The sequence below is a fragment of the Crassostrea angulata genome, chromosome 5, assembly GCF_025612915.1.
Source record: "Crassostrea angulata isolate pt1a10 chromosome 5, ASM2561291v2, whole genome shotgun sequence".
In the NCBI taxonomy this organism is placed as follows: Eukaryota; Metazoa; Mollusca; class Bivalvia; order Ostreida; family Ostreidae; genus Magallana; species Magallana angulata.
The window spans coordinates 2377743-2394852 of record NC_069115.1 but is presented as its reverse complement, the minus strand read 5'-3'; the positions used below and the strand labels follow the sequence as shown (position 1 = coordinate 2394852).

Here is a 17110-nt window from a genome sequence, read left to right as displayed (position 1 = left end):
AGATTTACCTATTGTATAGTTAGGAAATAAGAAATAGCGTTGATTGTAATAGTTGAAATACATGAAAATCCCTTTCACATTCTAAATTAACGTTATTATGAGCTTCCGGATATTCAAGGGTCGTATAAACAGGATTAAATCTTATATCGTTTATTTGTACCACGTGGACTTTGATTGACAGTAATTGACACGTGCTGAAAACTACAAGATCTTCGCCCCACTACGGTTATCATGGAAAACGAGGTTAAAGCGATTCCCTAAATGAAACACATCCTTTCTTACTCGATAATTTATAAATGGTTTACCAATTCAGGTTCATTTTAAAATGAATAGACATATATATGTCAAATAACCTCTCAAGGGGCCTCATTTATAAAAATAGATTTACGTTGTAGCAACTCCTATGATAAACACGATAAATACATGCTTACAAAATAATAATTGTGGTTATTTTAAAAACTTTGAACAATTTTTACCTATGAGAAGTAGAAAAGACATATTTTTATCAACAAACCTGCCCAAGAGATTCTTCGCGCGTCCTGCATTTATTTTGTTTACAGTAAATACGCATGCGTAATAGTATAGAAGGTGGAACCCCGAACACGTTGCAATGTATTTATGTGATAGGTTATACATAATTATTAATTTTAATGATATAATAAGATTTATTGCACGGAGAATTTTCTCAAAGTTTATACATTCATGAGTAGTAAAAAAAATACCAAACCCGATCGGGTTTTTGATAAGATGCGCCGTACTGTCTCTTTAATTAAAGTAATATAAAACCAAACTGTATTTTTCAAACTCAATGTATTTGTGTGTTTTCAATAAGTATTATCTTTTTTTTCTTAAACTGGTAATAAACTTGGTAGGATTATAATATTGAAGCTGTATTAGCTCTAATAAAGAAGATTTTTTAAGATTAAATTGTGCGAAAAGGTCAAATCCAATTTATCATTGGTACTACTGAATTTGAGGGTCTTTATTTATTTATTTTTCTTAACAAAACAATTATAACAATTCCATGATGTACAAATACACATAAATATTTCAAATTATTCCTTCTTAGTAGTAACGTTTGAATTCATTATTGTCTCTATTTTAGTGACATTAGCAACTTGTTTAATCCAAAGCTTCAAAATGAATGCATACAACTGTTATGGAATGAGAACTAAGAAAATGTGACCTCTACTTTCACTCGGATAGCTTTTGCAAGTTCTAGGCAGGTGTTTATCTTTTGGGTAAAAATTAACATAAACCGACTAATATACAAAATTTTTTTAGTCAGACTAAGTCCTCAATGAATCTAGCAGATAAGTCAGACATTACAATCCCTCCCCCCACCCCACCCCCCCCCCCCCATTTCCCCGCGCATTTTTGGATCCCCTATACTAATCCATTTTTAATCCATGTATGATGAGCAGCTAAAACATACATGGGACAGTATGCTTTAAACCCCCCCCCTTTTGAACCCTATTCCCAAATCAAATCCATGGTCATATGAGAATCACTGTGCCTCTTTTAAACTGTATTTTCCTCTTTTTAAAAATGTATTTCTAAATTACTCAGCTGACTTACTTTCAAGCATGTTGTACATGTTTGAATAAATAAGCAGTGCTTAAGAGTGAAAGAATATATTTCATTTACATGTATCAATGCTATGTTTGGACAATTTACTTGGACAGTGTTATTCTATATTATAATATTGCTAAGTGATATCAGTATTTGCATGTTAACATGTGGATAGATTGTTGTACTAATTAATTTATTTAATTAAATTTTCTCAAGATATTGAGATCTCTGTACATACAAATTAACTAGGCTAGAATACATGTCAGCTACTTTCATAGTATGACAATCAACCATAAAAGATGAAGATATTAAACTAATAATAACATTGAAATTAAATTAGTTATCATAGAAATTGTGCAGTAGTAATTTTGGAATAAATAAACAGAAAATAAACTCATGCAAGATAACCATTTATTGAGCATTAAAATGCGAAATGATAACATGTACATACAGTGCATGATGCATTAAGACAAGTTCATTCAACTTCTCTCTCTCTCTCTCTCTCTCTCTCTCTCTCTCTCTCTCTCTCTCTCTCTCTCTCTCTCTCTCTCTCTCTCTCTCTCCACTATGCATATTATTTACCTGACCTCTTGAACTACCCGTTTGTCAAGATAAAACATTCCTCAGCCGTCATCAGGTGAACACATCTTGCTTTTTTCTTTAAATAGTTGATGTGTACATCAATGTACCCATAACTGCATAGTTTATTGGCCGACTTGTTGAAATTCGTCTGGTAACAGTAATTCATCTCAGTTTCAATAAAAGGTTCGGGATGGTTGTTATTATTATTGGCGACCTGATTTAACTTCCAATGGTATTTGAGATCGAGACAACTTTACCAAAGCACCAAAAAATGATAATATTGCCAAAATATACTTGTCTACAATTTTTCAATGCAATCTTGTCACACTCATTTTATTTTATCAATAAGAAGTCAAAATATTTTTCTCATTTATAAAAAATACAATTCCTCACCAATTACAATGTATTGGATTATAAAGCTCACAGTTTGGTACATGGTTTCAATGATTTATATAAGAGAATAAAATATATATATTCCTGTCCAAATTACCACTTAAATTATATTTTCAAACAAATCATCATTATTGTGGGTCAAAAGAGAATACAAAGAAACTTTTTAGAGGGAAAACAAAAAATTCGTGAAAATCGATGTGCGACTTTTCTTATATATTGGCCTGATGTTTACTTTGACAGCCTCTTAAACTGATCCCGACGAAATAACATAAAGTAAGAATGAATCAACATTTTGTGAACCTCTCAGGTTGTTTAGCTGTTAAATGAGTTGGTCATTAAAAAACTTTAGAACTTATGTCAAGTACTCAGAATAAACTGCAAGGTTTTTTTTGCAAGATTTCAGTTTTGAAAAAAATTCTGATCGGGATTAGTTTTGTTTTTTGAATCGAGATCGGTTCAAATTTGATAAATAGCTATTGTTTTAAATATTCAATTTCATTTAAATTTCTATGTAAAAAAAAAATCATTGTTTAGTAAATACATTATGTGACTATAATTATGTTGTTCTTTAATTTTTATCCAAAGATTAAAAAAATATAAAAATTTCCCAATTAGATTTTCAGAAATATTTTAAATAAGAAAATTAAACACTTGACTAAACGATTTTTGGCATGATTTTATTCATTATTATAAGTTTCACTGAAAAATACCAAAACAAAAATTAATATGAAATAACTAAAATCCGATATTGATCTTTTTTTGTAGAATCATATATCAAAAAATATTCTCTATCGATCCATCAAAAAATATTTTGGTATGTCGAGAAACCTTAACATCATTGGTGTACGGAAGCGTATCGGGGCCTACACTTGCTCTGTTTCAACTGTCTTCTCTGCTATTGAAAATGTATCGAATTGAATATTGATTTGTAATATATATATCATTAAAATCACCTTACTGAATATTACAAAATATATTGCTGTCTCGGTTATCGAGATCACAATTTATAAGTTTGACATGCTTATATAAGAATGTGATTTGATTAAATTGAAACAAACATTTGGACAAAGAGCAATAAAATAAAGGCTTTATAGTCATGTCAATATCAATATAATTTTATTTCTTGGGAACATATTGCAAAAATATTGTTATCGAATGAACTTCGCGGGCGTAGAAGTTCTAATGGTACGTTTACGTCACCTCACTTTGACTGTAGACTACACATGTAGACTGCATTTGACAGTTTGATATAAATCAGAAAGAAAGAACAGTAATTGCCTTATATAAATTCAGATTAGTATTTGATATCGTAATTAGAGGGCTGCTACATGATCTATATTTAAGCAGATCGTAATGATTTTCAATGTTTGGGTTCCTCTTCATTTAACATGTGATATGAGTTTCCAGACCGATACTACATGACCCCTTTACTTACACGTATTATATATCCTCCCGCCCCACAAAAAATGTTTTATTTACCAGAGCATAGGGGGGAAAAAATAAAAAAAAATTGTGTTTGCTGTAAAATTACATTATGCATAAAGTGATCGCATGAACGTTGCATTTTCTTAATTTCACATTTGTCGCGAGTCTTTTTACCATGTGCATAAAAAAGATTCGCTTCAAATCCTGCTTTTAAGAAAATCTAATGCTTGTGCAATGAGTTTATGCGTAATAGCATTTAATATCGTAGCTAGAGTACATTGTATTTCGGAGGGTGGTTTATCATCCAATAATATTGCTTCAAGCTCGTGTTATATCAATTTGAAGACAGATGGTTGAGAAAAGCTTTGTCGATGGGAAATAGTTCAATCAACGTGATTTTTAAAACTATAATCTTAAATCTTGGGAAAGAACTGCGTAATACTTTTACTCATAATTCGTTGTGAATTTAAATTCATGGATGATGGTAGCAACGAAAGTATAGAAAATTGATCATACACGACTTCCGAATTACAATGAAAGCAAAAACGTCAGTTTACCTCTGTTTCCTAGAGCTATATTCAGAGTGCGGTGACGTTCCAACAGAACTCCCGCCCCTTTCGTTATCGTCTTTCGATAACAACATCTTCACAATATGTTTCCAAGAAATAAAAACATTTTTATGTCGATTTACCTATAAATTATATACTTTCATTGTTCTATGTCAACATTTCATTTTCGATATGACTATAACCCTTTTTTAGATTATTTTTATACAGATTTTTAACTCCGTATTTTGTAAAGCAGATACAATGTAGCAAGAAAACTGATCAATTACAAAAAGGCGATTTAGATTATGTAAACTTATAACCCTCAATACAATGCCAAATATTTGCATAAATAGAACGACATAATAGTTCATATGTTGATTAGACAATACAAATTATAACAATGTAAGCGTTGTACATCAAGTTAAGTCCCCGATACGCTTCAGTACTGATGATGCAATTGTTTCTGATAAATGTTCTCATTATTTGAATTGTGAATCATATTGACTTCAAATCTCTTCTTTTAACTTTGTTAAGGGAAGTGAGATAAGCAATTCGGCACTATCTTCACTAATATTTATAGAATTATTTGAACTTGATAAACTGCTTAGAGTTTAAACACTGAAATAGAAATGGTTATGTTTATATTTAGTTTATTGTATTTTCAGAAATATATCATAAGGATGTATGTAAGATTCTTAGGTATAAAGATCGTGGATACAATATTTTTTTCAGTTTATAGCAAATGGAGATGAAGATAGTACTTAGTGAAAGATAACAAAATATCCGTCTCAAATATTAAGTTATTTCAAAGTCTCAAAGATAAACAACATTTACCTGAAGTAATTTTTCAATATGTTGTTTTTACAAATAAATACGTTTAGTTTTAAATAATCAAGTAAGTTTTGTGTGTCATAGCATAACCAAATCAGTCATGAGTCTTTTGGAAAAATATATATTGCATATTAACCTAGCTTGTACAAATGCCTGAAGGAACAGATAAATCACAGATTATTACTTATTAGGTTTGTTACTGACTGTGTACAGAAATTTGAGGGGTCGGTAAAGTCCATAGAAGGCGCGGCGGAGCCCACAAATATATGTACACAGTCAGTAACAAGCCTAATATGTGTTTTGTTTTGTCGGAAAGCTATGCAAACCTGTGCAAACCTGAATGCCATACTGTGGGATTATAATATTACGTCACGGGCAAGGGGGCTGAATATTTTGGGGCTTAACAATTATTGGTATGGTTGAACGTTTGTGTAAAAAGATCAGCTCAAATAATGTTACGTCCGCCACGTTGCTGTATAAATTTGACGCTTGTCAACTAAAGAAATTTATAAGGCAATCACGTGACGCTATTCATCCAATGACGTCGAGACTTTCTAGTCCGAGGCAAAACAAAATGAAGAGTTTATAGCACATTACTCTACACTGATATGGTACTTTGATAAAAACGTAGTACGTATTTTTGAAAAAAGTAGAAATACAATGATAAATCAAACTGACTTGTCACGCCTCTAAAAATTTAAGATGTTTTTTTTTTAAATATTTGATTTCAAGATATCACATGAATATGATATAAAGTACACAAGGAATAAATACCATTTATCAGCTTAAATCTAGTAAACTCATGATTGATTCTTCTTTGGCTGTCTACGGCACAGAGAGTTCTCATAAGGATGGCCGATTGCATTAATCAGTACTAAAACGGTTTTAGAAAAGGCCTTTCTTGTTGTGAATGGTAATATCTGCAGGGACGACTAATGTAGCCCCACATAATTTTTGATTTAACGTTGGATAAAATATATTCGTCTTTAATGAGGTTGTTATAGATACGAAGGGCTAGTTCAAATACAATGTTAAAGAAAGTTTAATGGTTAATATTAACACACGCCAAGCTGAAATAATTTGCAGAGGCAATCTTCAACAAACATTTGTGTAGAAAAAATACAATATGAATTCGAATCTTTAAATTTTTATCATCATATATTTTATTCTATTTCACTGAAAACGTTATTTTAAGCATGTTAATTAAATTTTAACAATTTGAGTCAGATAAGTGCAAAAAAAAGACAAAAACCTAAACACCTGCTTTATGCTTCATACTCGAAAATTATAAAGTAATTTCAAATGTCACACATTGTTTTTAACATACATCTCTTTACACCACTTTTGAAACAGAAAATAAAAAAAATATCATTTTCCAGATAATCTAGAAATGTCCTTACATTTTCAGAAACTTTGATTCGACTTGTTGAAGGAGAGACTGAATATGAAGGTCGTTTAGAAGTGTACAAACTTGGAAAATGGGGAACAGTGTGTGATGAGTCAGTGACTGACAAACTGGCCGATGTTGTGTGTCGATCAATAGGGTTCCCTTGGTAATGTTGTCTGATAGAAATCTGATATTAAAACACATAAATTTATTATATAAAAAAATGAGCCTAAATCTGGCGTTCTTTTTTCTTTCTTTCTTTTTCTTTCTTAATTTTACTATAGATAACTTGATTTCTTTTCCAAACAGAAATTGATTTCAAAAACATGAAATCTAAGAATATTATTAAGTATATCGAACTTTTAGGAATACATCAGAAGTGTACGGAAAAGCTGTTTATGGCGAGGGATCAGGTCCTATATGGCTGGACGATGTTAAATGTACGGGGTCTGAGACAGGTATAGATGAATGTCGACAGAGAGCGTGGGGAACCTATAACTGTTTTAACTGGAAGTATATGTCCATCAACTGCAATCCTTATGGTGAGATAAATTCTGTTTAACTTTGCTGTCTTAAACTAAACTACAATACGTACGTCTTTACCTGAATAAAGATATGAAATGTCATACTAAAGGACATATTGAATAATATGTGTTGGTATGTTTTGATATATATTGTAGAAACAAGTTGCTGTCCTTTAACAAAGGACTGCAATACGTGGACCAAATGCATGTGTTTTTAACGAAAACGTGAATGCCTTAAGATTGTCAAAGATTTCGCCGACTCTAGCTTCCTGTTTTAACCACTAAATTTGTACGTTGTATTACGTTTATGTATAGCCCTGACTTTTTTTTTTATCTAAGAATCTTCTAAAATAATTGTTCTATATCAAAAAAAGATTGAATGTATAGTATCAGGCATTTGGCGAATTCTACTATTTGCGCACACATTACGCTTCGCACTACTTTGTTAACTATGCAGTGACAGCTTTGTGGAAATTAATTTCATATTTTGATGCATTTTTCTTGAGATTTAAACTTTTATACAGTGACATAATTATTCAATCATCCATTATTTACAGTCACATAATTAATATTCAATCATACTTAAATGTTTAAAAAAATTTAATCGGGAAGTACTCTAGCCTCGCCTATTATAAAAGTAAAGTTAAGCTACTTGTGTATTCGGAAAACAACAAAACATTTTTAATTGTGCTATGTTGGAGTTTCTGCATAATATTAACTTATTTCATAATACTGACAGTTTATATCACATGCCGTTTATTTCTTTGAAAGGAATACTTTGTTTCTGTAGGCTACTGTTTGCCGACAACTTTACAATTACAGCGCCTTTGAACTTATATGTACATATGGCCCGATCCCGATTCAGATAAACGTGTGCTAACCTGATTCCCTGAGCAACCCATTACACACAGGAACCAGGCTAACTAATGCGCATGCTAATTTTTTTTCCCATTGCATCCGGTTTAACCTCTGTTATATATTTTCTGCGTGGACCTCAGGGTCCACGCAAAAACTTTGTTGTTTATGATGCATATGCTTTGCAGTGGCGTTCATTTGAGTAAAACTTTAGCTATCAAACACTTAGGAACTTTTCTTTTATTAAGTATCTTGTAGCCATTTAACAGTTTGTTATTTAAAATCGAAATATATTGAAGCTAATCAGTAAAAGAATCCGCGGTTTTTTGTTTTTGTTATTGCATTTAAAAAGATATTTTTAGATGTCAAAGAACTGTACATGTATGCTACCTGATTTATAAGAGGTAACCCACAATTCACATGTAAATTGAGGACCATTTCTAATGCATTATCCGTCATTCGTTCTAGGCTACAATATGTGATTTAGTTGCTCAATTTGAAATTGATAGCCAATCGGGCCGTTTTTTAAATACATGTGTTCAAATTTTGGCCAAAACCTTTCTGCAATCTTTGAGTATTATCATGTTCAAATATTTTTTTTTATCATCAAAGTTATCAAAAATGCAAATGTTCGTATTTTTTGTTAGAAACCAGGCCCATTCTTTTAGCTGCAAGCAAAGTACATCTTTCTATAGATCTACTTTGAATTTGTATTTCGTTTTATGGATTTTAGAGATAATTAACGGTTTGTTACTGTAATTTTTTTTTCATTAGAGCTAAAAATGTCCATAACCCATAATTGTAATCACAGGAATGATGTGTCCATCAACTGCAGGCCTAATGGTGAGATAAATTGTGTTTTATTTTGCTGTTTTAAAATGAACTACAATACATACATGTTTACCTCAATAAAGATATGAAATAGCATACTAAAGGACATATTGAATAATATGTGTCGGTATGTTTTGATATATATTATAGAAATAACTTTGTTGTTTATGATGTATATCCTTGGCAGAAGCGTTCATATGAGTAAAACTTTAGTTATTAAACACTTAAGAACTTCATTTTTATGAAGTATCTTGTAGCCATTTTTGTTGTTTAAAAACGAAATGAATTGAAGCCAACAGGTTACAAAAAACCGGGGTTTTTTGGTTATTGCATTTAAAAAGATTTTTTAGATGTCAAAGAACTGCACATATGTGCTACCTGTTGTATATGAGGTAACCCACAATACACATGTAAATTGAGGACCATATCTTAAGCATTTTCCGTCATTCGTACTAGGCTGCAATATGTGATTTAGCTGCTCAATTTGAAATCGATAGCCAATCGGGCCATTTTTTAAATACATGTATTTAAATATTTGCCAAAAACGTACTGCAATCTTTGAGTATTATCATGTTCAAAGATTTTTTTTATCATCAAAGTTATCAAAAATGCAAATGTTCGTATTACTCATCAACGTCTAATAACTATTTACTATGAAGCCATTAAAAGGGAAACTTACCTCATTTTTGTGAACAAATGATTTATTTTTGTATTTTTTGTCAGAAACCGGTTTGATATTGCAATGTTTTTCATAACAGCTAAAAATTTGGTATCAATTAATCAACAATACAATTATCTATAAATACATTTCAAAAACAGCCATATAAACTTTGAAATATTTTTGTAAAAAAAATATTAATTAAATAAAAACAAGAATTGTAGATTTTTGAAAAATATATAGGCCTATGGGTAAAAACTGCAAATAAACTGTTACTCACATAAAACGTAAACAAACTAGTAAAACTGAAACAAAATTGTGAAATTTAAGAAAACTTAGAAAATATTAAAGTCAAACCGATCCTGATTGTAAATAAACTGTCCCGAACGAAATTACATTAAGTAAGAATGAGTTAACATTTTGTGAAACTCTTAGGTTGTTTAACTGTAAAATAATTTGGACATTAAAAAACATTATAACTCATATCAAGTACTCAGAATAAACTGCCGTTTCTTTGTTGTAAAATTTCAGTTTTAAAAAATTCTGACCGAGATTAGTTTTGTTTTTTGAATCGGGATCGGTTTTTTGATACATAGCAATTTTTCTAAAATTTCACATTTCATCATTTTAATTTCTTTGTGAAAAAAATCATTATTTAGTAAATACTTTATGTGACTATGTTTTGTTCTTTAATATCTATATATCGATTAAAAAAGTATAAAAGAATCCCGATTTTATTTTTTAGAAATATTTTTACTAAGAAAATTAAACACTTGACCAAACGATCTTTCGCATGACTTTATTCATTATTTTATTATAAATACAAATTAATTGACACCAAATTCCATGCTTAAAAAATGTTTGTCAACAAAACAGCTTTTCCTATTTCACTGAAAAAATACCAAAAAACCATATGAAATAACTGAAGGCCGATTTTGATCTCATTTTTGTGGAATAATATTTCAAACAATATTCTCTATCAATCCATCAAATAAATTTTTCGTATGTCAAAAAACCTTAACGTCATTGGTGTACGGAAGCGAATCGGGGCCTACACTTGTTGTGTTCCAACTTATGAACTGTCTTTTTTGTTATTGAAAATGTATTGAATTGAATATTGATTTGTGATATCTATATCATTAAAATAACCTGATGGAATTCTACTAAATGTATTGCTGTCTCGGTTATCGAAATCACAATTTTTAAGTTTGATATTAATTAAGTTTGAATGTGATTTCATTAAATTGAAAAACAAATTTGGACAAAAACAGTCACGTCGATATCAATATGATTTTATTTCTTGTGAAGATATTGCAAAAATATTAACTGTAGACTGAAATGTAGACTGCACATTTAGACTGCATTTGACAGTTTGATATAAATCAGAAAGAAATAAGAGTAATTGCCTTATATAAATTCAGATTAGTATTTGGTATCGCAATTAGAGGGCTGCTATATGATCTATATTTAAGCAGATCGTTATGATGTTCAATGTTTGGGTTTTTCTTCATTAACATGTGATATTAGTTTCCAGACCGATGGTATAGCATTTAAAATACATGACCCCTTTACTTACACGTATTATATATCCTCCCGCCCACACAAAAAATGTTTTATTTACCAGAGCATAGGGGAAAAAACTAAAAAATAATTGTATTTGCTGTAAAATTACATTATGCATGAACAGATCGCATGAGCGTTGTATTTTCTCATTTTCATGATTTGTCGCGAGTCTTTTTTTCCATGATAATAAAAAAAAAGACTCGCTTCGAACCCTGCTTTTTAGAAAATCTAATGCTTGTGCAATTAGTTTATGCGTAATAGCATTTGATATCGTAGCTAGATTACATTGTTGTTCGGAGGGTGGTTTATCATCCAATAGTATTGCTTTAAGCTCGTGTTATATCAATTTGAAGACAGATGGTTAAAAAAAGCCTTGTCGATGGGAAACAGTTCAATCAACGTGATTTTTTAATTATAATCTTAAATCTTGAGGTAAGACTGCTCAATACTATTACTCATATTTCGTTGTGAATTTCAATTCATGGATGATGGGAGCAACGAAAGAATAGAAAATTGATCATACACGACTTCCGAATTACAATGAAAGCAAAAACGTCAGTTTACCTTTGTTCCCTAGAGCTATATTCAGAGTGCGGTGAGGTACCAACAGAACTCCCGCCCCTTTCGTTATCGTCTTTCGATAACAACATCTTCACAATATGTTTCCAAGAAATGAAAACATTTTTATGTCGATTTACCTATAAATTATATACTTTCATTGTTCTATGTCAACATTTCATTTTCGATATGACTAAAACCAAATTTTAGATTATTTTATACGGACTTTTAGCTCCGTATTTTGTGAAGTCGATATAGCAGATACAATGTAGCAAGAAAACTGATCAATTACAAAAAGGCGATTTAGATTATATAAACTGATAACCCTCAATACAATGCCAAATATTTGCATAAATAGAACGACATAAGAGTTTATGTGTTGATTAGACAATACAAAGTATAACAATGTAGAGCTGAAGAACAAGTTAAGTCCCCGATACGCTTCAGTACTGATGATGTAATTGTTTCTGATAAATGTAATCATTATTTGAATTGTGAATCATATTGACTTCAAATCTCTTCTTATAACTTTGTTAAGTGAGATAAACCGGCACTGTCTTCATTAATATTTATAGAATTATTTGAACTTGGTAAACTGCAATGCGTTCAAACACTGACATAAAAATGGTTATGTTTATATTAAGTTTATTGTGTTCTAGACATATATCATAAGGATATTAGTAACATTCTTAGGTATAAAGAACGTGGATACAATAAGAAAATTTCTGTCTATAGCAAATGGAGATGAAGATACTACTTAGTGAAAGATAACAAAATATCTGTCTCACTTATCAAGTTATTTAATCTCAAAGATTAACAACATTTACCTGAACTAATTTTTCAATATTTTCTTTTTTCAAATAAATACATTTATATTAAAATAATCACGTAAGTTGTGTGTGTCATAGTATAACTAAAACAGTCATGAGTCTTTTGGAAACATATATATTGCATATTAAACTAGCTTGTACAAATGCCTGAAAGAACAGATAAATCACAGATTATTACCCATAAGAATTGTTACTGACCGTGTACAGAAATTTTGTGTGGTCGGTAAAGTCCATAGAAGGCGGGGCGGAGCCGAGCCTTCTATGGACTTTACTAATCCCACAAATTTCTGTTAATAGTCTGTAACGCACCTCATATGTGTTTTGTTTTGTCGAGGACCAAAAGTTTGATAGTAAACAAAAAAAAAAGATAATACATAACATTAATGTTTATCGCTTTATTCTATAATTTTTTACCTTTGCCGTCAGTCGTCTTTGCAAACCTGAATGCCATATTGTAGGATCATAATATTACGTCACGGGCAAAGGATGGTCACTCTTAATATTTAGGGCTTAAACATTATTGACACTGTTGAACGTTTGTGTAAAAGAAAGAAAATCAGTTCAAATAACGTTACGTCCGCCATGTTGCCGTATAAATTTGACGCTCGTCGTGTAAAGAAATTTATAAGGCAATCACGTGACGCTATTCATCCAATGACGTCGAGACATTCTATTCCTAAGCAAAACAAAATTAACTGTTTATAGCTCATTACTCTACACTTATACGGTACTTTGATAAAAACGCAGTAGGTGTACGTATTTTCTAAAAAAGTAGAAATAGGCCTACAATGATATATCAAACTGACTTGTCACGCCTATACAAATATTAGATGGTTTCTAAAATATTTGATTTCAAGATATCACATGAATAAGAACTAAAGTACACAATGTATAAATACCATTTATCTGCTTAAATCTGATCAACTCATGGTTGTTTCTTCTTTGGCTGTCTACGGCACAGAGAGTGCTCATAAGGATGGCCGATTGCATTAATCAGTACTAAACGGTTTTACAAAAGGTCTTTCTTGTTGTAAATGACGATATCTGCATGGACGACTAATGTAGCCCCACATAATTTTTAATTCAACGTTGGATTTAATGAGGTTATTATAGATACGAAGGGCTAGTTCAGATACAATCATTATGTTAAAGAAAGTTTAGTGGTTTATATTAACACACGCCATGCAAAATTTATTTGCAGAAGCAATCCTTTACGAACACTTGTGTAGAAACAAATTCTGTTTCAGATAAGTGCAGAAAAAAAGACAAAAACCTAAACACCTGCTTTATGCTTCATACTCAAAATTTATAAAATAATTTCAAATGTCACACATTGTTTTTAACATACATCTCTTTGAAACAGAAAATAAAAAATATATATCATTTTCCGGATAATCTAGAAATGTCCTTACCTTTCAGAAACTTTGATTCGACTTGTTGAAGGAGAGACTGGATATGAAGGTCGTTTAGAAGTGTACAAACTTGGGAAATGGGGAACAGTGTGTGATGACTCAGTGACTGATAAACTGGCTGCTGTTGTGTGTCGAGTATTAGGGTTCCCTTGGTAATGTTGTCCGATAGAAATTTGTTATCAAAACACATTATTTTATAATCAAAAATATGAGCCTTAATCTGTCGTTCTTTTTTCTTCCTTTTTCCAAGCGGAAATTGACTTCAAAAACATGAAAACTAAGATTATTATTAAGTATATATAACATTTAGGAATACATCAGAAGTGTACGGAAAAGCTGTTTATGGCGAAGGATCAGGTCCTATATGGCTGGACGATGTTAAATGTACGGGATCTGAGAAAAATATCGATGAGTGTCAGCACCGAGCGTGGGGAGCCCATAACTGTAATCACAGGAAGGATGTGTCCATCAACTGCAGTCCTAATGGTGAGATAAATTCTGGTTTACTTTGCTGTCTTAAAATAAACTACAGTAAATACGTGTTTACCTGAATAAAGATATGAAATGTCATACTAAAGGATAATATGTTTTACGGCGCGACCGTTGGGGCGAACGCAGCATGTGATCAAACAATGAATTATGATAAATCAATAAAATAAACAACTTCGATAAATTTGATTGCAAAATAAAATAAAACAATTATTTGTCAGTAAATTTACATTATTCATACTTTATAAGGTCAATCTCAGATATAATGATGTAGAATAATAAAGATTTAAATGAAAATGTTTCTTGCACTCTATCTCCTATTTTAAAGTGATTGTAAAGTAAAGTTCATTCCTTTTTTTGCAGTAGAATTTTTTCTTAAACTTACATACAAAAATTGACTTATCATAGAGCCCCCCCCCCCCCCATGTTAAAAAAAATACTCTTTTTTATTTACACATAGAAAATTTGTTTATCACGAAGTTGCCCCCTCCACTTTAAAAAAAATTAATTTCAACTTTTTTTTTTAATTTTCGCTTTTAAAAATGTGCTTATCATATCATAGAAAGAAAATAGAGTTGACCCCCCCCCCCTACCACCATGGAATTGGGAGCATGTAATAAAAGGAAGTGAAAATAAAGAAATCATTTGATTTAGTAGTACAGTTTCGTTTTAATTGGTCGTTAATGAATAAATCTAATATCAGTTTCTCACCAAAGTAATATCATAATGAAGATCCCGTACTGCAGTGAAAATTTGACGAAAGAAATGCTCCAACATTAACAGCTGATTAATGAATTATCCTTATCATTTCGAAATAGAAACATAATTTTCTTCTCCGATACGTATAATGATTGAGCTACATTTAAACGGAATTAAAGCATTTAATTCATTAGATTTATTTTGTCACATAAAAAAGTATAAGGCAGACCAATGAAAATGTTTGAGGCATTGTGTACATAGTTTGTATTTAAGAGCTGCTGTAAAATGCCGCAAAATTATTCTTAAATGTTATTTTAAAATGATATAAATCTATGACTTATTGATATATACATACAGCAGTATCTTTAGAAAATACTTTGTGTACACGTGTATTAACGTTTTATTGAATTAAATCGCGGCATTTAAGGATTTAGAAATGTATCGGTAAAATAAATCGGTTGTTTAATAAAAATTGTTGTGAACGAATGTGAAGATAATCAACAGATTTTATTAAGAACAAGCATTAATCATAATAAATGAAAGAAAGACAAAATTTCGGAAGAAAGTGATATAGAAGGGATCTGTGAGTAAACGCCGCACATGTATACGTTGTAAAATCAAAACACCGCACATACAAGTACACGTTTCAAAATCAAAACATTTGAAGAAATTTCTATTAGACTTAAAATAATTAAATGATACCATGTTTGTGAATTTGAAAGTGAAACAAACAATTTAATCGTGAAGCGAATTAGGCACCACGATGCCCATTAGTTGTTTATATAGAAAAAAAATCTTAATGAATTGCATGAACGTGCAAATGGAAGAAAACTATCAGTTATTTTTGAATTTGACAATTTCATTAAAAAGATTGTAATAAAACATATATACATGCATATATTAAAATTATATTATACTTGCATGTAGATCTATGAAGAAAATCATTCATTCTCCGTGCAGTCTCTAAACTGAATATAATAGGTACATGCTATCAAATATAAACGAACATGATTTCATTTCTTGAGAGAGAAAATACTGCCGTGGTTGATTATGGTATAATGATACAAGTTTTTATATAAAATAGTATTTTTTTTTCTTTTAAAATACTGCAAAATTGCCTGGACATTTGTATTCACAACATAGCTTTATAAGGCTATAGGGTCTTACTGACGTCATAAGCAGGGGAGGTAAGCCGCGTAAGTCAATGTTCCTTTTCCCAATTAAGTGATTTTTGATCGACTGTGGCGCTCACAAAATGCAGAAAATATTCAAAAAACAATGTCAGTCTTATTAAATAGGCACTTATGAACTCATTCCCGTATATAACTCAATATGGTCAGGATATATTGATTTTGATCGACTGTGGCGCTCACATAATGCATAAAATATTCAAAAAACAATGTCAGTCTTATTAAATAGGCACTTATGAACTCATTCCCATATATAACTCAATATGGTCAGGATATATATCGTTTCATATGACGTTACAAGGATGAGGCTGCCATCCATACTTCAACACCCTTTAAAAAAACGATGCTATGTGTACGTTCCTGGAAATTAACGTTGCCGTAATTATAGTGAATAAAATGTTAGCATTCATGAAAATGAGTGCAAGTTACAACTGTTTCCTATATCTGAAGAAATTTCCTCATTCTTTAGCTTTGGAAGATTTTGAGAGGATTTTCAGCAGATTTACAATAACTTCAGTTAGAGTAATTTCCCGTTATTGTGACGTCAACGTTCACGTTGGTTAAGTATCTTTTAACTCTGTAAAACTCCCCTGAGAAATAAAAGTATGCGAAGCATTCTGTTTTATTCACTTAAAAAGCATGGTGTTCTTAAAATTACACATCTTTTATGCTTCTCAAAAGTTTTTCTTTGATTCTCGCGAAAACGTGAGGTTGGAAACCATTGGTACTATGAATTGTGGGTCAAAATTTACTGACGCCGAAA

General features: G+C 30.8%; 1 pseudogene; it reads left to right on the top strand.

Annotated features, from left to right (window-relative positions):
- The window catches only part of LOC128183616 (deleted in malignant brain tumors 1 protein-like), a 492435-nt pseudogene that overhangs the window by 87247 nt on the left and 388078 nt on the right, over positions 1-17110 (top strand).